At 35.6% G+C, this 6,000-nt stretch overlaps 1 protein-coding gene across 1 annotated transcript in view; it reads right to left on the reverse strand.

Moving 5' to 3' along the window:
- The window catches only part of LOC145663142 (glutathione S-transferase 1-like), a 28,419-nt gene extending 22,639 nt beyond the window's left edge, over positions 1–5,780 (reverse strand). Inside the window, exon 1 of the mRNA XM_081729458.1 lies at positions 5,624–5,780. The gene's annotated coding sequence lies outside the window, so the exon portion shown is untranslated. The remainder of the gene's footprint in view (positions 1–5,623) is intronic.
- Positions 5,781–6,000: the final 220 nt, after the last annotated feature.

Consider the following 6,000-nt stretch of genomic DNA (forward strand, 5'->3'; position numbering starts at 1 on the left):
TTGTACTAAATGATATAGATTTTGTGACGAACTTAAAAACAACTGACTAGGATAGCGCGTAAAACAGCTGGCTAGAGTAGCGCGCGAAAAAAGGTACTTCCGGGAGTATTACTCTCCCGAGCGGGTCGTGAATTAAATGTTACTACTTCACTTTCTAGCATTGCAGAAACAAGTAAGGGTCTCTTTCTCTCCCTCTCTCCTTTCTCTTTCTTAAAATCAATTGAGGATTTCATATCTTTAGGCGCAGACCTACATTCCAGTTAGGGATGCGCACGAGACGAGTCGAGACAGAATTTTCCTGACAAAATTCGAGTCGAGACAGCTCTTCCAATAGACAAATATACATTTTTCGAGTCGAGACATCGCTTTTACAGCACATTTTCGAGACAAGACAGCTTCAAATCTTGTCTCATGCACATCTCTAATTCCAGTCACCTGTATTACTGATTTGTTTTATATATATAATTGTTTTGTAATATAGTAATGTTAATGTTAAAATTTATGAAAATGATTAATGGTGAAAGATCGTGGATAAACCTTGATCAATTTAACTACACTCTGCCTTTCTCTACCCTGTAGTTTATATAAAGTCAGTTCCCATTTCTGCAGTATAATTCCGAAACAGTTGAAATACATATCACCAGGGGGATGGAAAGGGAACAGGGCAGGAAAAAGTCGAAAATGACTATCCCGTGGTCGAGGCGTAGACGAGGAGACGAAATGAGGATATGACAATGTTTTGGCATTACTCGTTATTCGTTATTTCGTAGTTTTACTCTCTACCTCGCTTCAAGAAAACATATTGACCCCGATTTTACTAACTTTGGTTCGTGTAAGAAGACTTTCTGAATGCGGTAACCTATTGTCATTTGCAATTTTTGAGTTGGTTCCTCTGTTCTCCATCCTGGAGTCACTTTGATTTGGCTCGAAATATTCCTCATCAAAATTAATTGAAGATGTGTTTAATAATTTGCCCATAGTTTCAGCCGTTACGGAATTACACTGTAAAAGGGGCAACGACCTTTTGTGCATCCTGCTTTGATCTTCCATTGTTGATATGTCCCACTCAGCGACCCGAATCTTGTGCCCGAATTATTGATATTTATTCCTGCATACGAATGAGGAATGACTCAACCAAAATTTTAGTTATTTTAATATTGAGTCAAGACAGATTTGTCAACATACTGTAAGTTACGGCACTATGTTTAATGTCACTCTCTGATCATGTGTTCTGACTTAGTTGCACGTGTCACTCAGATTCCACATTAATCAGTAGGTCTAAGATGGTGTTAGTGCTGAAAAGGGAATGATCGAATGAATTAATCATTTGGTTTAGAAACGATCGAAATCGAATGCATACTTGAATTTCAATACATCACGAAAGTTTTTTCATGGTCCTATTTTACATGTTAATAAATACAAGCTGTACCTTTGCTGTCTACACAGCGCATCACTCTAACACGAGCAAGAATCTCTTTACCATTTCCTCGTTATATATGTGCAACTCCCTTTATAGAGGACAGGAGGACTCACGAAGGCTGTATTTTGCTATAGACATAAACATATAAACCCCGGAAGCATTTTAATATATACATAGGTGTTGGAGTGAGTTTGTGTTAAACTTCGAGAAGTGATAAATGATGTATAATGATGTGTTATTATTATTATTATTATTATTATTATTATTATTATTATTATTATTATTATTATTATTATTATTATTATTATTAAATCTGTATCCGAATACGTCTCATTGCGGTCTCTACAGGCCTTTGAAGTTGTCAGCATGCAATAGATTTTGCCATTCAGATTAAAGCAAAGCGTCAGCAATGCCCATCAACCCGCTTTATGTACCTCTTCTACTGGTTGTCTAACACAAGGATATCAACCTTAGCAACACATAGGGACAATGTTAATATAATTGGTCAAAATGACCCCAAAAACGTTCAATAAAAAATAACGGCACGCTTTTTGAAAAGTTGAATGAGAATCGGCAAATGTGCACAAAATTTGGAATGTACCAGCGGAAACTTCACCTTTCTAGGTTTCCGAGATCTCATTGTTAAAACGAATTCCACAAACATATAAAGTAGCATTAGATTAGATCCCTATAAATACAGAAGAAATAAAGCTAGTTAACTTTTAACTCTTCTTAGATTTTTTTGTAACCGTTTCAAATTATACTGTTATATTAGAGTTAAGTATGTATATTAATGGGTCTGTATCCGAATGATTTTTTAGGAATCAATTAAGAAATTCAATCTGAAGTAATATTTTGAATTTATTATGTTGAACAACATACTAAAGTGTTTTGCACTTCTCAAATAGCTTAAAATCTTCTTTCTGAGTCATGTATTTAAAATCAAGATCAATAATTGTGTATGTACAGCACATACATGTAAAATTGAGTAACAGGATTATGCAATGCCAGATTTATTTCTTTTCTTTTCTTCTTCTTTTTTTCTTTCTTTTCTTTTCTTTTTTTCTTTTTCTTTTTCTTTTTTTTGCAATATTTGAACCTCAAATCAAAATTAAAACAACGTATCATAGTGAAAAATCACTAGAGGCAGGGAGGGAGACAAATTTGGTTTCACTTTCACTGCCGATGTGATTTCTCTTATAGAACTCTGGAGCCGCCACTGATAGTTATACAACTTAAAATGACAAACATGTAGGAAATTTCCAAACGATTGTTGCTTTACTTTACTCAGGGCCAGCCCTAGGCAATTTGTCGCGCCATGCAATGGCATTATTTGCCGTCCCTTTTTTCCAGAAAGAACAAATCTTAAAAGCCACGATTTCAAGTATGCTACCTCATTATGAACAACGACGGGCAGAGAAAGTGTACTCGTACTCAGAAAGGCCTAAATACTACAAACAATCTAATTGTGTCTGTTTGTTTTAAATAATAATCTATTATGTTAGTGAGAGATAAAGGAAACACACTTTCAGAGGAAAGATGATAATCCTTTTTATAGAAATTCAATATCGAGCTTCAATCTCAATATATCAGTTTGCAATTCCAGTGCAACTAGCTCTTTTATCTTTATTTCTTGATTTTTCTTCTAAATCTATTATTTTTTTAAAACTTGTTTTCACTTCCAATGATAAGAAACTTGTTTTAGTTTTCACATCAAAACTGTGATAACTGACTAAATTTAACAGGTGTTCGCTATTGTTTGAGAATTGGATTCTTGTATTTGACAAGAATGAAGCAATTTGTGCTGGGATTTGTTTGACCATTTGCTTTAGTACTGTCCATGTGACCTTAAATTAATGCGACCTAAACATGATTTATGAATGTAGTATTCAAATAGAAGGCCAGCTTGTTAAATTTAACTACCATCATCATGAAGTCTAAACAAATAAAATTTATGTTAAATAATATAGTTTTGACATATTTTAGCGCCCTTCGAAACTTGCTGCCCTGTGCAAATGCACATGTTGCGCATATGGTAGAGCCGGCCCTGACTTTACTTCTATAACAGTACAATAACAGTATTTCAAAGTTGTAATTATAAGAAGTTATCTCGTTTCGTCTCAATATCGTTGCTAAGAATGATAATGAGATCGACACTGTACTGCGTACACAGGAAAATACCTTCTAAATCCTATAAACAACTCGTTTCGTAGACAGTTGAAGATACCTGTGTCCGCCGCGGGGGAAATTCCTAATCATCATAGGGAAAGCTAGAACGTCGATAAGTAGTCTCGTCATCCAACTCCTCACGTCCTCTAAAGAATGTCCCATATACGTATGTACGTCTTTTTGCTGTGTCGCTTCGTTTGTTGTAAAGCCAGAGATACATTTATTATTATTATTGAGTTTGGTTAGCGTTCCTTGCAGCTACGAGGTTATATGAGTCGTGAAACGAAATTTACGTGAAATCCGAACCACATAAACTCCTGCCGGGAATCGAACCCGGTTCACCCACGTCAAAGGCGAGTACGCTAACAGCTTTATTATTATTATTATTATTATTATTATTATTATTATTATTATTATTATTATTATTATTATTATTATTATTATTATTATTATTATTTTATTATATCAGTATGTTTTGATAATTTTGTGTGTGTAGTTCTTAAGTCAGATCACCGGATTGTATAGCCTGTTGTTCCTTATTATTTTGTGTGGTTTTATCTTTCCAGTTTCCTTGCTTAGAAAACAAAATCTAAAGATATATAAAATTATATTTTGACAGTCAAGATTCGCTATACAGAATGATATGATGGAATTTTTTCTCCGACTCAAATGACCGTTCCCTTAGATAGAGAATACAAGCTGTACAGTGGCGGATCTTGCCCGCGGACGGAGAGCCTAAGTCCCCCAATTTTTTGAGTCATAAAAATAATATAAGCTTATTATTTAAATATTTTTGAAAGTTTATAGTAAACTCATGATATACCTATCATAGTCTGGGTTCTGGCTGGCCTCCCTGTTTTTACCTTCTAGATCCGTCTCTGAAGCAGTGGCATAATATAAGAGGGGTTCTGGGTTTTACCTTAATACTTCCATTATATATTTGATGTAAAAGATGTATAGGTATATTCATGGTGGGTATATTGGGAATACTATAGAAAACGACACCCCGTTTCTACGTGGTTTCGCTTACCAGCGGCGCAAATCTGTCTAAACATTAGGAGGGAGGGGACGGGTAAAACTGTTCCTTTTTTTTTTTTTTTGTTAGCTATATTCAAAATATTTATGAAGTTGAAAAACAATGCTGTGGAGGATCAGGGGAGCAGGGTCGTCTTCAACATTGTGAGGCGGGCAGATTTGAGGGTTATTCTGGGCATCAATTTCATCTCACTTTCCTTTGTGGCAATCGGACACAAATCATCCCCAAAAACATATTTCAAATCGGATTATTGGGGGAACAGACTCGCCCTAGCTCCAAGATTGATGGGGACATGCCCCTTCATCCCCCTGGGATTTGCACCAGTGTCACATACTGGTCTATGTAAGGGTTAGTTGCATTCCTGTATTTCAAATGGCAGCAATAATCAGTCATGTAACGTGGTTTTACCATGTAACCAGCACTGGAACAATCGCACGAGTTCTGAAAGGATAGGCTATAAGACTCTGTGCTAAGGATAGACTCTGTGCTTGAACCTGCTTGATGAAATTCTGTGCATGCCACCGAACGCGAAACCATCTAAATCTGAACACGAACTGTATCCATTTATCTACGAACAATTACCTTGACATTTTAAAACTATACTGTATAAGGTATTGTTAAGGTATAACCATGTAAAGTATCTATTTCCATGGGCGCCCGAAGGGAAGGGCAGGGTGGGGCCCGGGCCCCCCTCTGACTCACGAAAATGTATACATAATATAGCAAACCACGTATATTACATACCAGAAGTAGGTCTACCAGACGTAATATAGCATCCATGGAGATGGCCCCCCTCTAGAAAATTTTCTTCGGGCGCCTCTGCCTATTTCCTTTGTTTAATGTAACGCCATTATCTGCAATGTAGAACTACGCCCAAAATAATTCTTGTGTCAGTGTATTGTATATACGTATTATGTAACGAACCTCAGATTGTGTCTGTTAACAGAGATATTAAATATTGATAAAAAAAATTTATAAAAGAAAAACAGAGTACTTACCACGTTTATTCCACCAGTGTTAAACGCAATGAAGTCACTATCTACAGTGAGGCAGGATGTTATTGTGAGTTGTAATATAAGCACTTAGTTATATCTAATCCGCACGTCAGTTTATTCAAGGTTCACTTTTCGCCGTCCACTCTCTGCTGTTGGATGGCATTCAAGGTCACACACTTGTTTCGGAAGACTCGTCTCTGATGAACTGCCAGCGTTATACAAATTATTGTTGAAATATGAAAGATATTAATTTTTAAATCTGTGTCTATTTTCTTTACTTTTTATTAGGCATAATATTTTTCGGATTTATCTATTAACACACTCATTTTAACCTTTCCTTCTCAATCCGCCAAACATATTTGTATTACAAATAATAATAA

This window comes from Thermobia domestica, chromosome 10 (assembly GCF_964235325.1).
Source record: "Thermobia domestica chromosome 10, izTheDome1.hap1.1, whole genome shotgun sequence".
Classification (NCBI taxonomy): Eukaryota; Metazoa; Arthropoda; class Insecta; order Zygentoma; family Lepismatidae; genus Thermobia; species Thermobia domestica.